An 18,834-nucleotide genomic window follows, 5' to 3' on the forward strand; every position below is an offset into this window, starting at 1 on the left:
ATCACGGGTACAATTCCTATAAAGAGCATAGCAACAATGCAGATGATCAAATTACCCGTCGCAGAAATTGAAGCCAGAGGAATGACTCTAGTTCACCCCACATTTCTATCATGCTTCTTGATGCTCCTTACCCAGTTCCTGATAAGCCTGAACTGTTGTCAATATTTGTACCCTTTTTCTGCTTCTTGGGAAACTTCAAAAGTACATGATATTCCTCAGTTACAAACCATCTAAAAGCCTTTCTGGAGACGCAATTCCCAGCTACCTGCAAATAACGCTATGTAGCTAACTCCTCTGGGTACACAAACCTTCCAACTATAAAGACATCAGTTATTTGATATGCTAAATTATATTATCTAACTGGTCTGCAAACTTCCTTGAACTAAACAAATTAGTCAGCTTTGTACATTTTGAAACAAGCCAAATCAAATAACCCATTGTCTTATGCTGCCCTTCTTATGTAGCAAACAGCCAGGTGCAGTGACCAACATCCTACTTTCTACAGACAGAGTGTCTGCTATATACAAAGCATGTTTGTAAAGCTGTTGTATAGAGAGTGCTTTGTTTTAACTTCAAACTGATGACTGCTTGCCTTTTATATTTTAGGGACTGAAGACCAGCTTCTATTTACAGCCAGAAGCAAAGCAATGTATATAGTTGGAAATTTATCTTCGACTGTGTCATCTTATAAATGGCAGCTGCTGTGTTTACAAATCCGAGCTTAGCAAACATAAGACCTGCTAACCCAGGAAGTGAATATTTATCACACTTTTAGATAAAAAGACCAAAATTGTATGAAACATTCCAGCCGTTGTAACATCAAATACTTCCCACAATTAATGTAGGCTAACATATCACTTGCCTTCGGAACTGACAGCTGCATCAGTGTGACAGCATTCAATGATTATTAATAAGAAACATAGGTCCATGAATATCAACACTCCCAGTTGCCCACAGTAAAATAATGATTTCATATTTCTGCTTTTCACAACTGAAGTCTGGTAGCCTCTTAACTTTCAATGTTCTCCATCTCCCTGTTGTTGTTCACTTGTCCAACTCCCATGTTGTTCACACTTGTTCACAATCTCCATTTCCCTTGTTGCTCTGCACTTGTTGACAAACTCCAGCTCACTTTCTGTTGTGTACGTGCCCCAATCTCAGTCTCCCTTGTTGTTCCCCACTTGTCCACAATCTCAGTCTCCCTTGTTGTTCTCCACTTGTCCACAATCTCAGTCTCCCCTGTTGTTCCTCACTTGTCCACAATCTCAGTCTCCCTTGTTGTTTCCCACTTGTCCACATACTAAGTCTCCCTTGTTGTTCCCCACTTGTCCTCAATCTCAATCTCCCTCGTTGTTCCTCACCTGTCCACAATCTCACTCTCCCTCATTGTACCCCACTTGTCCACAATCTCAGTCTCTCCTATTGTTGTCCACTTGTCCACAATCTCAATCTCCCTTGTTGTTCCTCACTTCTCCACAATCTGAGTCTCCCTTCTTGTTCCCCTCTTGTCCACAATCTCAATCTCCCTCGTTGTTCCCCACTTGTCCACAATCTCAGTCTCCCTCATAGTTCCCAATTGTCCACAATCTCAGTCTCTCCTATTGTTGTCCATTTGTCCACAATCTCAATCTCCCTTGTTGTTCCTCACTTCTCCACAATCTGAGTCTCCCTTCTTGTTCCCCTTTTGTCCACAATCTCAATCTCCCTCGTTGTTCCCCACTTGTCCACAATCTCAGTCTCCCTCATGGTTCCCAATTGTCCACAATCTCAGCCTCCCTTCTTGTTCCCCACTTGTCCACAATCTCAGTCTCCCTCGTTGTTCCCCACTTGTCCACAATCTCAGTCTCCCTTCTTGTTCCCCACTTGTCCACAATCTCAGTCTATCTTGTGGTTCCCCATTTGTCCACAATCCAGGAAGTATCTTTGTATTGCCAGCAGAATTGGAAATGTTATACTTGGTTCCTTCAGCCTATTTGTCGACCTGTTTTATGAAAGGCTGTGACTGTAGCACTGTTCCTTGCAGTACCCCACTAGACACCCTGAAAAAGTTTGCTTATTCTCTGTATTTTTTCTACCTGCTCCTATAAGCTCAGTCCACATGGGTGGAGAGTCGCCAATTCCACTGCCTCAACCTTCGGCAGCCACTATTTACCGGGGTCTTTATTGAAGCACTCTTCATCCAAGTACATCACACCCCTGATTGCCCTCATCTGCTCTATCAGCCACATCCTCAAGTAACTCCAAGCGGTGTGTAAATATATTTCCATTTCCTAAATCTAATTATTGAATTTTAATCCTTTTGTCAGGTTCTCTGTCAGTTTTCTGTATTTCAATACGCAGGTTTCTAACTCTTCGCATTATTGTAACTGTCTTTTTATTGCAATTGCTTCTGTCCTTCAGTTAAAGACTGCAATATATCTCCTTCCATCTTTGTATCTGCATCATTGATAATCTAGCCGTACAATTAAATTTAATTTCTCAGTCAACCTCAACCATCCTCATCCATCATGTCTATGTAATTGGATTGATTTAAGGTTAGGACAAGCTTTGGGTTGGGGTTATCACATTTAAGTTCAATTTGAAATTCTATCACATTATGATTATTTTTCTCTGAGGATACTTTGTAATGAGATTACTAATTAAATCTGCCTGATTATACAAGACAAGATCAAAAATAACTTTTTCCATTTTTTATTCACTCTGTGTTTTTCTAGAAAGTATCTTGTATCTATCCTCTGAACTGTACTTAACTTGATCTGAAAACGATTTAATAACAGTTAATTGGCCTGAAATGTTATCTCTGTTCCTCTCTCCTCAAATGCTACCTGTCCTGTTGAATAGAACCCACATTCTCTGTTTGTGTTTACCTTGATTTATTTAGATCCATGTGAGAATTAGGTCCCTATAATTATTGCATTGTTTTTTTTTGGATTTTCTGATGTTATGTAAAATGGTGCAGAAGCATCAGAATAAAATGTAAGATAACAGGTGTAGGGAAACTTGGTTTTCAGGAGATATTGAGACCCTGGTTAAGGAAAAAGAGGGGGCCCAGCAAGTATAGGCAAATAGGAACAATTTATGTACTTATGTTGAATAAGTATGTGAGAGAACACTTAGGAAAGAAATCAGGAGGGCTTAAAGAAGCCTTGAGATTGCTCTAGCGGACAAGGTGAAGGAGAATCCTAAAGGATTCTACAGATACGTTAAGTGCAAAAGGACTGCTAGGGACACATTGGTTCTCTGGAAGATCAGAATGGAGCCAAAAGAGATGGGTGAGATGTAGCTAGATTTTTTACAATTGTATTTAGTCAGGAGATGGACACAGAGTCTAGAGAAGTGAGGCAAAGTAGCAGCAAGGTCATGGACCATAAACAGATTACAAGGAGGAGGTGTTTGCTGTCCTGAGGTGAATTAAGATGGATAAATCCCCAGGGTCTGACAAGGTGTTCCCTCAGATCCTTGGGGGCGGGGGCAACTGCAGAAATTGCAGGGGCCTTAGCAGGGACCTGGAAAATCTCACAATTAAGTGCCGTCCATTTTACCTGCCATGGGAGACTTCAGCAATTCTTTTGGTAGTGGTCTACATTCCACCTCAGGCCAATGTCAAACAGGTTCTGGTTGATCTGAGCAACATGATCAACATGCACAAAACAGCACACCCTGACACCTTCACTATCATTGTGGGAGATTTTAACCAAACCAGCTTGAAAAAAAAATCACTAAATAATTACCACCAACAAATCACTTGTAGTACCAGAGGAAACAACACACTGGACCATTGTTACACTGAGATCAAGAGTGCCTACCATGCTATTCTACACCCACACATCAGAAAGTCTGACCACCTGGCTGTACTTCTACTCCCTAAGTATAGGCATAGACTGAAGACCTGTAGTGAAGGTCAAGACGGTATGGACAAGGGAAGCACAGGGGCACTTACAGGACTGTTTTGAATCAGTGGACTGGACTGTATTCATGGATTCAACTTTGAATCTGGATGAGTATGCTGCAGTTGTTACTGACTTCATTGAAACATGTGTGCATGAGTGTGTGCCTACAAAGAATTACCCTACATTCCCAAACCAAAAGCCATAGATGAACCAGGATGTTCATCGTCAGCTGAGGGCTAGATCTGTGGCATTTAAGTCCGGCGACCCAGGTCTGTACAAGAAAACGAGGTATAACCTGCAGAGTGCGAAGAGACAATACTCAGTGAGGTTGGAGGTGACATAAGATGCACATCAGCTCTGGCAGGGTTTGCAGGCCATTACTTCCTACAAAGCGAAACCTAATAGCATGAGTGGCAGCAATGCTTCACTAGCAGATAAACATACAAACATAGAAAGTAGGTGCAGGAGTAGACCATTTGGCCCTTTGAGCCTGCCCCACCATTCAGTATGATCATGGCTGATCATCCAACTCAGAACCCTGTACCTGCCTTCCCTCCATACCCCCCGATCCCTTTAGCCACAAAGGCCATATCTATCTCCCTCTTAAATATAGCCAATGAACTGGCCTCAACTGTTTCCTGTGGCAGAGAATTCCACAGATTCACCACTCTTTGTGTGAAGAAGTTTTTCCTAATCTCGGTCCTAAAAGGCTTCCCCCTTATCCTCAAACTGTGACCCCTCGTTCTGGATTTCCCCAACATCGAGAACAATCTTCCTGCATCTAGCCTGTCCAATCCCTTTAGGATTTTATACGTTTCAATAAGATCCCCCTGCAATCTTCTAAATTCCAATGAGTATAAGCCTAGTTGATCCAGTCTTTCATCATATGAAAGTCCTGCCATCCCAGGAATCAATCTGGTGAACCTTCTTTGTACTCCCTCTATGGCAAGGATGTCTTTCCTCAGATTAGGGGACCAAAACTGCACACAATACTCCAGGTGTGGTCTCACCAAGGCCTTGTACAACTGCAGTAGTACCTCCCTGCTCCTGTACTCGAATCCTCTTGCTATAAATGCCAGCATACCATTCGCCTTTTTCATCACCTGCTGTCCCTGCATGCCCACTTTCAATGACTGGTGTACAATGGCACCCAGGTCTCATTGCACCTCCCTTTTTCCTAATCGGCCACCATTCAGGTAATAATCTGTTTTCCTGTTTTTGCCACCGAAGTGGATAACCTCACATTTATCCACAGTAAATTGCATCTGCCATGAATTTGCCCACTCACCTAACCTATCCAAATCACCCTGCATCCTCTTAGCATCCTTCTCACAGCGAACACTGCCGCCCAGCTTCGTGTCATCCGCAAACTTGGAGATGCTGCATTTAATTCCCTCATCCAAGTCATTTATATTGTAAACAACTGGGGTCCCAGCACTGAGCCTTGCGGTACCCCACTAGTCACTGCCTGCCATTCTGAAAAGGTCCATATTATTCCCACTCTTTGCTTCCTGTCTGCCAACCAATTCTCTATCCACATCAATACCTTTACCCCCAATACCGTGTGCTTTAAGTTTGCGCACTAATCTCCTGTATGGGACCTTCTCAAAATCCTTTTGAAAATCCAAATATACCATATCCACTGGTTCTCCCCTATCCACTCTACTAGTTACATCCTCAAAAAGTTCTATGAGATTCGTCAGACATGATTTTCCTTTCACAAATCCGTGCTGACTTTGTCCGATGATTTCACCACTTTCCAAATGTGCTGTTATCACATCTTTGATAACTGACTCCAGCAGTTTCCCCACCACCGATGTCAGGCTAAACGGTCTATAATTCCCTGGTTTCTCTCTCCCTCCTTTTTTAAAAAGTGGGGTTACATTAGCCACCCTCCAATCCACAAGAACTAGTCCAGAATCTGAAGAGTTTTGAAAAATTATCACTAATGCATCCACTATTTCTTGGGCTACTTCCTTAAGCACTCTGGGATGCAGACCATCTGGCCCTGGGGATTTATCTGCCTTTAATCCCTTCAATTTACCAAACACCACTTCACTACTAACATGTATTTTCCTCAGTTCCTCCATCTCACTGGACCCTCTGTCCCTACTATTTCCGGAAGATTATTTATGTCCTCCTTAGTGAAGACAGTACCAAAGTAATTATTCAATTGGTCTGCCATGTCCTTGCTCCCTATAATCAATTCACCTGTTTCTGTCTGTAGGGGACCTACATTTCTCTTAACCAATCTGTTTCTTTTCATATATCTATAAAAGCTTTTACAGTCAGTTTTTATGTTCCCTGCCAGCTTTCTCTCATAATCTTTTTTCCCATCCTAATTAATCCTTTTGTCCTCCTCTGCTGGACTCTGAATTTCTCCCAGTCCTCAGGTGAGCCACTTTTTCTGGCTAATTTGTATGCTTCTTCTTTGGAATTGATATTATCCCTAATTTCCCTTGTCAGCCACGGGTGCACTACCTTCCTTGATTTATTCTTTTGCCAAACTGGGATGAACAATTGTTGTAGTTCATCCATGCGATCTTTAAATGCTTGCCGTTGCATATCCACCATCAACCCTTTAAATGTCATTTGCCAGTCTATCTTAGCTAATTCACGTCTCATACCTTCAAAGTTACCCTTCTTTAAGTTCAGAACCTTTGTTTCTGAATTAATTATGTCACTCTCCATCTTAATGAAGAATTCCACCATATTATGGTCACTCCTACCCAAGGGGCCTCTCACGACAAGATTACTAATTAACCCTTCCTCATTGCTCAATACCCAGTCCAGAATAGCCTGCTCTCTGGTTGGTTCCTCGACATGTTGGTTCAAAAAACCATCCCACATACATTCCAAGAAATCCTCTTCCTTAGCACCCTTACCAATTTGGTTCACCCAATCTATATGTAGATTGAAGTCACCCATTATAACTGCTGTTTCTTTATTGCACACATTTCTAATTTCCTGTTTAATGCCATCCCCAACCTCACTACTACTGTTAGGTGGCCTGTACACAACTCCCACCAGCGTTTTCTGCCCCTTAGTGTTATGCAGCTCTACCCATATCGATTCCACATCCTCCCGGCTAATGTCCTTCCTTTCTATTGCGTTAATCTCCTCTCTAACCAGCAATGCTACCCCACCTCCTTTTCTTTCATGTCCATCCCTCCTGAATATTGAATATCCCTGAATGCTGAGCTCCCATCCTTGGTCACCCTGGAGCCATGACTCTGTGATCCCAACTATATCATATTCATTAATAACAACCTGCACTTTTAATTCATCCACCTTGTTACGAATGCTCCTTGCATTGACACACAACCTAACGCCTTTTATGCCCGTTATGAAAGGGAGAATATAACTACAGCTGTGAAGATCTCTGCTGCATCTGGAGACTCTGTGATCTCTGTCTCAGAGGCCAGTGTTAGGCTGTCTTTAAGGATAGTGAACTCTTGCAAGGCAGAAGGTCGCGATGAAGTTCCTAGTAAGGCTCTGAAGACTTGTGCCAACCAACTGGCGGGAGTATTCAAGGACACTTTCAACCTCTCACTTCTATGGTTGGAAGTTCCTACCTGCTTCCAGTGCCCAAGAAGAGTAGTATGAGCTGCCTTAATGACTATCGCTCAGTAGCACTCACATCTACAGTGTTTAAATTCTTTGACAGGTTGGTCATGACTAGATTGAACTCCTGCTTCAGCAAGGACCTGAACCCACTGCAATTTGTCTATTGCCATGGCAAATGTAATCTTAATAACTCTACACACAGCCTGACATCACCTGGGCAATTCAAACACCCATGTCAGGATGTTGTTCATTGAATATAGCTCAGTGTTTAACACCATCATTCCCACAGTCCTGATTGATAAGCTACAGACCATGGGCCTCTTTACCACCCTCTGCAACTGGATCGTCGGTTACCTAACTGGAAGACCACAATCTGTGCGGATTGGTGATAGTATCTCCTCCATGCTGGCGATCAACACGGGTGCACCTCAGGGGTGTGTGCTTAGCCCACTGTTCTACTCCCTCTACACCCATGATTCTGTGGCTTGGTGCAGCTCAAATGGCATCTATAAATTTGCTGATTATACAAGGGTTCATTATCGGTAGAACCTCAGATGGAAATGAGAGGGCATACAAGAGTGAGATATACCAGTTAGTTAGGTGTAATCACAGCAACAACAGTGTCAGTAAGAGGAAAGAGCTGATTGTGGTCTTCAGGAAGGGTAAGACAAGGGAACATGAGCCAATCCTCATAGAGGGATCAGAAGTGGAGAGAGGAGCAGTTTCAAGTTCTTGTGTGTCAAGATCGCTGAGGATCCAACCTGGTCCCAACATATTGATGCAGCTATAAAGAAGATAAGACAGTGGCTACATCTCATTAGGAATTTGAAGAGATTTGGTTTGCCAACTAAAACACTTGAAAACTTCTATAGATGTACCGTGGGGAGCATTCTGACAGGCTGCATCACTGTCTAGTATGGGAAGGGGGGGGGGGGCGAGTGGCTACTGTACAGGTCCAAAAGAAGCTACAGTAAGTTGTAAACTTAGTCATCTCCATCTTGGGTACTAGCTTCCATAGTATTCAAGACATCTTCAATAAGTGGTGCTTCAGAGAAGCGGCATCCATTATTAAAGACCCCCACCACCCAGGTCAAGCCCTCTTTTAACTGTTACCAACAGGAAGGAGGTAGACACACACCCGGAACAGCTTCTTCCCCTCTGCCATAGGATTTTTGAATGGACATCTAACCCATGAACACTACATCATTTTTTAAAAATATATATTAATTTTTGCACTATTTTAATCTATTTATATATTATTAAAACTTACTGTATTTGATTTATTTTTTTCTATATTATCATGTATTTCATCGTACTAATGCTGCTAAGTTAACAAATTTCATGACACACGCTGTTGATAATAAACCTGATTCTGATATTTAAATCATCCTTGGCAACAGCTTTGGAGGATAGCTGATGTTATTGCTGTTTAAGAAAGGGTCTAAAAATAAACCAGGCAATTATAGGCTGCTGAACCTGACTAGCTGGGACAGTTGTCGAAAAGTTACTGGAAGGTCTTCTAAGGAACTGGATACATAAGCATTTGGATAGACAGATACTGATTAAGGAGAGTCAGCATGGCTTTGTAAGTGGTAGCTCATGTCTAGGCAATTTTACAGAGTTTTTTGAGGAAGTTACCAGGAAAGCTGATGAAGGCAAGACAGTGGAAGTTGTCTACATGGATTTTAGCAAAGGCTTTGATAACGTCCCACATGGGAGGCTGGTGAAGTAGGTTCAGTCGCTCAAACATAGAAACATAGAGAACCTACAACACAATACAGGCTCTTCGGCCCACAAAGTTGTGCGGAACATGTCTCTACCTTAGAAATTACTAGGCTTACCTATAGCCCTCTATTTTTTTAAGCTCCATGTACCTATCCAAAAGTCTCTAAAAGACCCTATCGTATCCACCTCCACCACTGTTGCCGGCAGCCCATTCCACACACTCACCACTCTCTGAGTGAAAAAATTACCCCAACATCTCCTGTGGACCTACTTTCCAGCACCTTAAACCTGTGTCCTCTTGTGGCAACCATTTCAGCCCTGGGAAAAAGCCTCTGGCTATCCACACGATCAATGCCTCTCATCATCTTATACACATCTATCAGGTCACCTCTCATCCTCCGTCGCTCCAAAGAGAAAAGGCCGAGTTCACTCAACTTATTCTCATAAGGCATGCTCCCCAATCCAGGCAACATCCTTGTAAATTTCCTCTGCACTCTTTCTATGGCTTCCACATCCTTCCTGTAGTGAGGTGATCAGAACTGAGCACAGTACTCCAAGTAGGGTCTGACCAGGGTCCTATATAGCAGCAACATCACCTCTCGCCTCTTAAACTCAAGCCCACGATTGATGAAGACCAATACACCGTAAGCCTTCTTAACCACAGAGTCAACATGCACAGCTGCTTTGAGCGTCCTATGGACTCAGACCCCAAGATCCCTCTGATCCTCCACACTGCCAAGAGTCTTACCATTAATACTATATTCTGCCATCATGCTTGACCTACCAAAATGAACTTCACACTTATCTGGGTTGAACTCCATCTGCCACTTCTCAGCCCAGTTTTGCATCCTATCAATGTCCTGCTGTAACCTCTGGCAGCCCTCCACACTATCCACAACACCTCCAACCTTTGTGTCATCAGCAAACTGACTAACCCATCCCTTCGCTTCCTCATCCAGGTCATTAATGAAAATCATGAAGAGAAGGGATCCCTGAACAGATCCCTGAGGCACACCACTGGTCACCGACCTCCATGTAGAATATGACCTGTCTACAACCACTCTTTGCCTTCTGCGAGCAAGAGGGTCTGGATCCATAAAGCAATGTCCCCTTGAATCCATGCCTCCTTACCTTCTCAATAAGCCTTGCATGGGGTACCTTATCAAATGCCTTGCTTAAATGCCTGCTCTTCCTTCATCAATGTGTTTAGTCATATCCTCAAAAAATTCAATCAGGCTTGTAAGGCATGACCTGCCCTTGATAAAGCCATGCTGACTATTCCTAGTCATATTAATATAGGCATCCGTTAGTCTCTTGAGACCATGGATTTGCGCCTTGGAAGGTTTCCAGGGCGCAGGCCTGGGCGAGGTTGTATGGAAGACCAGCAGTTGCCCATGCTGCAAGTCATCCCTCTCCATGCCACCAACGTTGTCCAAGGGAAGGGCACTAGGACCCATACAGCTTGGCACCGGTGTCGTCGTAGAGCAACATGTGGTTAAGTGCCTTGCTCAAGGACACACACGCTGCCTCAGCCAAGGCTCGAACTAGTGACCTTCAAATCACTAGACGAATGCCTTAACCACTTGGCCACGCGCCAACACTCCTAGTCATATTATACCTCTCCAAATCTTCAAAGAGAGCAGTTTGTGGAAGTCGGCCATTTTTCTTGGCGGTTGATCGGGACAGGAACTCACAAACGCATGTAAGTCGGTCCGTGAGGCAGCGGGAGTATTTAAAAGAGAGCAGTTTGTGGAAGTCGGCCATTTTTCTCTGCGGTTGATCGGGACAGGACTGCGCAAGCGCGTGCAAGTCGGCCCGTGAGGCAGCGGGAGTATTTAAAAGACAGCAGTTTGATGGAGTGGGCGACGGAGTAGAGGGAGACAGAGTAGGAAGGCTTTGTCTTGAGAGGCTTCGGCGAGCAAAGGCTAAGGACGAGCTTCATTCCAGGTGAGGAAAGGCCGGGTAAGTTCCTTTAAAAGGAGAATGGTCTGCAGCTGTATTTTATTTGAAGCAAGGAAGGCAGCGAGGCTGTACCGTATTGGGTAGGTCATGACAGCTGAGATTGGCCCCGTGGTTTGTTCCTCCTGCAGCATGTGGGAAATCAGGGATACTTCCAGTGTCCCTGATGACTACGTGTGCAGGAAATGTGTCCAGCTGCAGCTTCTGGCAGACCGCATTGAGCGGCTGGAGCTGCGAATGGATTCATACTGGAGCATCCGCGATGCTGAGAAAGTCGTGAATAGCATGTTCAGTGAGTTGGCCACACTGCAGGAAAAGGCTACACAGGCAGAAAGGGAATGGGTGGCCACTAATCAGATTAGCAGTAGGCAGGTAGTGCAGGAGTCTTCTGAGGTCATCTCCCTCCTAAACAGATATACTGTTTTGGATACTGTTGGGGGAGATATCTCATCAGGGAAAGCAACACTCACAACACACTGGAGGAACTCAGCAGGTCGGGCAGCATCTGTGGAAAAGATCGGTCGGTGTTTCGGGCCGGAACCCTTTGTCAGGACTGTAGGGGGAAGGGGCAGAGGCCCTATAAAGGAGGTTGGGGGAGGGTGGGAAGGAGAAGGCTGGTAGGTTCCAGGTGAAAAACCAGTAAGGGGAAAGATAAAGGGGTGGGGGAAGGGAAGCAGGGAGGTGATAGGCAGGAAAGGTGAAGGAAGAATAGGGGAAAACACAATGGGTAGTAGGAGGCGGAACCAAGAGGGAGGTGATAGGCAGCTGGGGGAGGGGGCAGAATGAAATAGGGATAGGGGAAGGGAGGGGGAGGGAATTCCTGGAAGTTGGGGAATTCTATGTTCATACCAAGGGGCTAGAGACTACCTAGACGGTATATGAGGTGTTGCTCCTCCAACCTGAGTTTAGCCTCATCATGGCAGTAGAGGAGGCCATGTATGGACATATCTGAATGGGAGTAGGAAGCAGAGTTGAAGTGGGTGGCTACCGGGAGATCCTGTCTGTTGTGGCGGACAGAGCGGAGGTGCTTGATGAAGCGGTCTCCCAATCTGCGTCGGGTTTCACCGATGTAGAGGAGGCCGCACCAGGAGCACTGGATGCAATAGATGACCCCAAAAGACTCACAAGTGAAGTGTTGCCTCACTTGGAAGTACTGTTTGGAGCCCTGAATGGTGGCAAGAGAGGAGGTGTAGGGACAGGTGTAGCACTTGCACTTACAGGGATAAGTGCCAGATGGGAGATCTGTGGGGAGGAACTGTGGACCAGGGAGTCGCAGATGGACCGATCCCTGCGGAAGGCGGAGAGGGGTGGAGAGGGAAAGATGTGCTTAGTGGTGGGGTCCTGTTGAAGGTGGCGGAAGTTGCAGAGGATAATGTGTTGGATCCAGAGGCTAGTGAGGTGGTAGGTGAGGACAAGGGGAACTCTGTCCCTGTTGTGGTGGTGGGAGGATGGGGTGAGAGCCGAAGTGCGGGAAATGGAGGAGATGCAGGTGAGGGCATCATTGATGACAGCAGAAAGGAAACCATGATCATCAGGGGAAGGCAGCAGCAGCCGAGTTCACGGCACCATGGGTGGCTCTGCGGCACAGGAGAGAAGGAAAAGGAGTGGGAGAGCTATAGTGATAGGGGATTCGATTGTAAGGGGAATAGATAGGCGTTTCTGCGGCCACAAACCAGACTCCAGGAGGGCATGTTGCCTCCCTGGTGCAAGGGTCAAGGATGTCTCTGAGCGGCTGCAGGACATTCTGGAGTCGGAGGGTGAACAGCCAGTGGTCGTGGTGCACATAGGTACCAACGATGTAGGGAAAAACGGGATGAGGTCCTACAAGGTGAATTTAGGGAGTTAGGAGATAAACTAAACAGTAGGACCACAAATAATCTCTGGATTACGACCAGTGCCACGTGCTAGTCAGAGTAGAAATAGGAGGATATTTCAGATGAATACATGGCTTGAAAAATGGTGCAAGGGGGAAGGATTCAAATTTCTGGGGCATTGGAACCAGTTCTGGAGGAGGTGGGAACGATACAAACAGGACAGTCTGCACCTGGGCTGGACTGGAACCAATGTCCTAGGGGGAGTGTTTGCTACTGTTGTTGAGGAGGATTTAAACTAATGTGGCGGGGGATGGGAACAAGTGCGGAGGGACAGAGGGGTGTAAAATGAGGGTAGAAGCAAAAGGTAGTAAGGTGAAAAGTTAAAGTGGCAGGCCGGCAAATCCAGGGCAAAAATCAAAAAGGGCCACTTTCAACATAATTGTATAGGGTCTAAGAGTGTTGTAAAAGCAAGCCTGAAGGCTTTGTGTGTCAATGCAAGGAGCATTTGTAACAAGGTGGATGAATTGAATGTGCAGATAGTTATTAATGAATATGATACAGTTGGGATCACAGAGACATGGCTCCAGGGTGACCAAGGATGGGAGATCAACATTCAGGGATATTCAATATTCAGGAGGGATAGACATGAAAGAAAAGGAAGTGGGGTGGCGTTGCTGGTTAGAGAGGAGATTAACGCAATGGAAAGGAAGGACATTAGCTGGGAGGATGTGGAATCGATATGGGTAGAGCTGCATAACACGGAGGGGCAGAAAGCGCTGGTGGGAGTTGTGTACAGGCCACCTAACAGTAGTAGTGAGGTTGGGGATGGCATTAAACAAGAAATTAGAAATGCCTGCAATAAAGGAACAGCAGTTATAATGGGTGACTTCAATCTACATATAGATTGGGTGAACCAAATTGGTAAGAGTGCTGAGGAAGAGGATTTCTTGGAATGTATGCCAGACTTGGCTGGCACCAGGGCAGGAACGGATTCTCAATATTCCTGGATTTCAGTGCTTTAAAAGGGATAAAGGGGACGAGGGGTGGCATTGCTAGTCAGGGATACTATTACAGCTACAGAAAGGGTGGGTAATGTAGCAGGATCCTCTTTTGAGTCAATATGGGTGGAAGTCAGGGACAGGAAGGGAGCAGTTACTCTATTGGGGGTATTCTATAGGCCCCCCTGGTAGCAGCAGAGATACAAAGGAGCAGATTGGGAGGCAGATTTGGAAGGTGCGAAAATAACAGGGTTGTTATCATGGGTGACTTTAACTTCCCTAATATTGATTGGCACCTAATTAGTTCCAAGGGTTTAGATAGGGCAGAGTTTGTTAAGTGTGTCCAGGACGGATTCCTGTCACAGTATGTGGACAGACCAACCAGGGGGAATGCCATACTGGATCTAGTACCAGATAATGAACCGGGTCAGGTCACAGATCTCTCAGTGGGTGAGCATCTGGGGGACAGAGACCACCGCTCCCTGACCTTTAGCATTATCATGGAAAAGGACAGAATCAGAGAGGACAGGAAAATTTTTAATTGGGGAAAGGCAAATTATGAGGCTATAAGGCTAGAACTTGCGGGTGTGAATTGGGATGATGTTTTTGCAGGGAAATGTACTATGGACATGTGGTCGATGTTTAGAGATCTCTTGCGGGATGTTAGGGATAAATTTGTCCCGGTGAGGAAGATAAAGAATGGTAGGGTGAAGGAACCATGGGTGCCAAGTGAGGTGGAAAATCTAGTCAGGTGGAAGAAGGCAGCATACATGAGTTTTAGGAAGCAAGGATCAGATGGGTCTATTGATGAATATAGGGAGGCAAGAAAGGAGTTTAAGAAGGGGCTGAGAAGAGCAAGAAGGGGGCATGAGAAGGCTTTGGCGAGTAGGGTAAAGGAAAACCCCAAGGCATTCTTCAATTATGTGAAGAAAAAAAGGATGACAGGAGTGAAGGTAGGACCGATTAGAGATAAAGGTGGGAAGATGTGCCTGGAGGCTGTGGAAGTGAGCGAGGTCCTCAATGAATACTTCTCTTCAGTATTCACCAATGAGAGGGAACTTGATGATGGTGAGGATAATATGAGTCAGGTTGATGTTCTCGAGCATGTTGATATTAAGGGAGAGGAGGTGTTGGAGTTGTTAAAATACATTAGAACAGATAGGTCCCCGGGGCCTGAAGGAATATTCCCCAGGCTGCTCCATGAGATGAGAGAAGAGATCGCTGAGCCTCTGCCTAGGATCTTTATGTCCTCATTGTCCACGGGAATGGTAGCGGAGGATTGGAGGGAGGCGAATGTTGTCCCCTTGTTCAAAAAAGGTAGTAAGGATAGTCCGGGTAATTATAGACCAGTGAGCCTTACATCTGTGGTGCGAAAGCTGTTGGAAGAGCTTCTTAGAGATAGGATCTATAGGCATTTAGAGAATCATGGTCTGATCAGGGACAGTCAGCTTGGCTTTGTGAAGGGCAGATCGCATCTAACAAGCTTGATAGAGTTCTTTGAGGAGACCAGGCATATAGATGAGGGTAGTGCAGTGGATGTGATCTATATGTGATCTATATGATCTATCTGATCTATATGGATTTTAGTAAGGCATTTGACAAGGTTTGACACGGTAGGCTTATTCAGAAAGTTAGAAGGCATGGGATCCAGGGAAGTTTGGCCAGGTGGATTCAGAATTGGCTTGCCTGCAGAAGGCAGAGGGTGGTGTTGAGGGAGTACAATCAGATTGGAGGATTGTGACTAGTGGTGTCCCACAAGGATCTGTTCTGGGACATCTACTTTTCGTGATTTTTATTAACGACCTGGATGTGGGGGTAGAAGGGTGGGTTGGCAAGTTTGCAGATGACACAAAGGTTCGTGGTGTTATAGATAGTGCAGAGGATTGTCAAAGATTGCAGAGAGACTTTGATAGGATGCAGAAGTGGGCTGAGAAGTGGCAGATGGAGTTCAACCCAGAGAAGTGTGAGGTGGTACACTTTGGAAGGACAAAGTCCAAGGCAGAGTACAAAGTAAATGGCAGGATACTTGGTAGTGTGGAGGAGCAGAGGGATCTCGGGGTCCATGTCCACAGATCCCTGAAAGTTGCCTCACAGGTGGATAGGGTAGTTAAGAAAGCTTATGGGATGTTAGCTTTCATAAGTCGAGGGATAGAGTTTAAGAGTCGCGATGTAATGGTGCAGCTCTATAAAACTCTGGTTAGGCCACACTTGGGAGTACTGTGTCCAGTTCTGGTCACCTCACTATACGAAGGATGTGGAAGCATTGGAAAGGGTACAGAGGAGATTTACCAGGATGCTGCCTGGTTTAGAAAGTATGCATTATGATCAGAGATTAAGGTACTATTCTATGTTCTATGTTCCATAGTTTTCTGAACCAGCATGTCAAGGAACCAACTAGAGAGCAGGCCATTCTAGACTGGGTATTGAGCAATGATGAAGGGTTAGTTAGCAATCTTGTCATGCGAGGCCCCTTGGGTAAGAGTGACCATAATATGGTGGAATTCTTCATTAAGATGGAGAGTGATATAGTTAATTCAGTAACAAAGGTTCTGAACTTAAAGAAGGGTAACTTTGAAGGTATGAGATGCGAATTAGCAAAGATAGACTGGTAAATGATACTTAAAGGGTTGATGGTGGATATGCAATGACGAGCATTTGAAGATCGCAAGGATGAACTACAACAATGGTTCATCCCAGTTTGGCAAAAGAATAAACCAGGGAAGGTAGTGCACCCATGACTGACAAAGGAAATTAGGGATAGTATCAATTCCAAAGAAGAACCATACAAATTAGCCAGAAAAAGTGGCTCACCTGAGGACTGGGAGAAATTCAGAGTCCAGCAGAGGAGGACAAAGGGCTTAATTAGGAAAGGGAAAAAAGATTATGAGAGAAAGCTGGCAGGGAACATAAAAACTGACTGTACAAGCTTTTATAGATATGTGAAAAGAAAAAGATTGGTTAAGACAAATGTAGGTCCCTTACAGTCAGAAACAAGTGAATTGATCATGGGGAACAAGGACATGGCAGACCAATTGAATAACTACTTTGGTTCTGTCTTCACTAAGGAGGACATAAATAATCTTTTGGAAATAGTCGGGGACCGAGGGTCTAGTGAGATGGAGGAACTGAGGGAAATACATGTTAGTAGGGAAGTGGTGTTAGGTAAATTGAAGGGATTAAAGGCAGATAAATCCCAAGGACCAGATGGTCTGCATCCCAGAGTGCCTAAGGAAGCAGCCCAAGAAATATAGAACATAGAACATAGAATAGTACAGCACAGTACAGGCCCTTCGGCCCACAATGTTGTGCTGACCCTCAAACCCTGCCTCCCATATAAGCCCCTACCTTAAATTCCTCCATATACCTATCTAGTAGTCTCTTAAACTTCACTAGTGTATCTGCCTCCACCACTGACTCAGGCAGCGCATTCCACGCACCAACCACACTCTAAGTAAAAAACCTTCCTCTAATATCCCCCTTGAACTTCCCACCCCTTACCTTAAAGCCATGTCCTCTTGTATTGAGCAGTGGTGCCCTGGAGAAGAGGTGCTGGCTATGCACTCTATCTATTCCTCTTATTATCTTGTACACCTCTATCATGTCTCCTCTCATCCTCCTTCTCTCCAAAGAGTAAGCCCTAGCTCCCTTAATCTCTGATCATAATGCATACTTTCTAAACCAGGCAGCATCCTGGTAAATCTCCTCTGTACCCTTTCCAATGCTTCCACATCCTTCCTATAGTGAGGCGACCAGAACTGGACATAGTACTCCAAGTGTGGCCTAACCAGAGTTTTTTAGAGCTGCATCATTGCTTCACGACTCTTAAACTCTATCCCTCGACTTATGAAAGCTAACACCCCATAAGCTTTCTTAACTACCCTATCCACCTGTGAGGTAACTTTCAGGGATCTGTACGTGTACCCAGAGATCTCTCTGCTCCTCCACACTACCAAGTATCCTGCCATTTATTTTGTATTCTGCCTGTACAATAGTGGATGCATTAGTGATAATTTTTCAAAACTCTTTAGATTCTGGACTAGTTCCTGAGGATTGGAGGGTGGCTAATGTAACTCCACTTTTTAAAAAAGGAGGGAGAGAGAAACCAGCGAATTATAGAGCAGTAAGCCTGACATCGGTGGTGGGGAAAATGCTAGAGTCAGTGATCAAAGATGTGATAACAGCACATTTGGAAAGCGGTGAAATCATCGGACAAAGTCAGCATGGATTTGTGAAAGGAAAATCATGTCTGACGAATCTCATAGAATTTTTTGAGGATGTAACTAGTAGAGTGGATAGGGGAGAGCCAGTGGATGTGGTATATTTGGATTTTCAAAAGGCTTTTGACAAGGTCCCACACTGGAGATTAGTGTGCCAACTTAAAGCACACGGTATTGGGGGTAAGGTATTGATGTGGATAGAGAATTGGTTGGCAGACAGGAAGCAAAGAGTGGGAATAAACGGGATCTTTTCAGAACGGCAGGCAATGACTAGTGGGGTACCACAAGGCTCAGTGCTGGGACCCCAGTTGTTTACAATAAATATTAATGATTTAGATGAGGGAATTAAATGCAGCATCTCCAAGTTTGCGGATGACCGAAGCTAGGCGGCAGTGTTAGCTGTGAGGAGGATGCTAAGAGGATTCAGGGTGACTTGGATAGGTTAGGTGAGTGGGCAAATTCATGGCAGATGCAATTTAACGTGGATAAATGTGAGGTTATCCACTTCAGTGGCAAAAACAGGAAAACAGATTATTATCTGAATGGTGGCCGATTAGGAAAAGGGGAGGTGCAACGAGACCTGGGTGTCTTTGTACACCAGTCATTGTAAGTGGGCATGCAGGTACAGCAGGCGGTGAAAAAGGCGAATGGTATGCTGGCATTT

The sequence above is a fragment of the Mobula birostris genome, chromosome 10 (assembly GCF_030028105.1).
Source record: "Mobula birostris isolate sMobBir1 chromosome 10, sMobBir1.hap1, whole genome shotgun sequence".
Classification (NCBI taxonomy): domain Eukaryota; kingdom Metazoa; phylum Chordata; class Chondrichthyes; order Myliobatiformes; family Myliobatidae; genus Mobula; species Mobula birostris.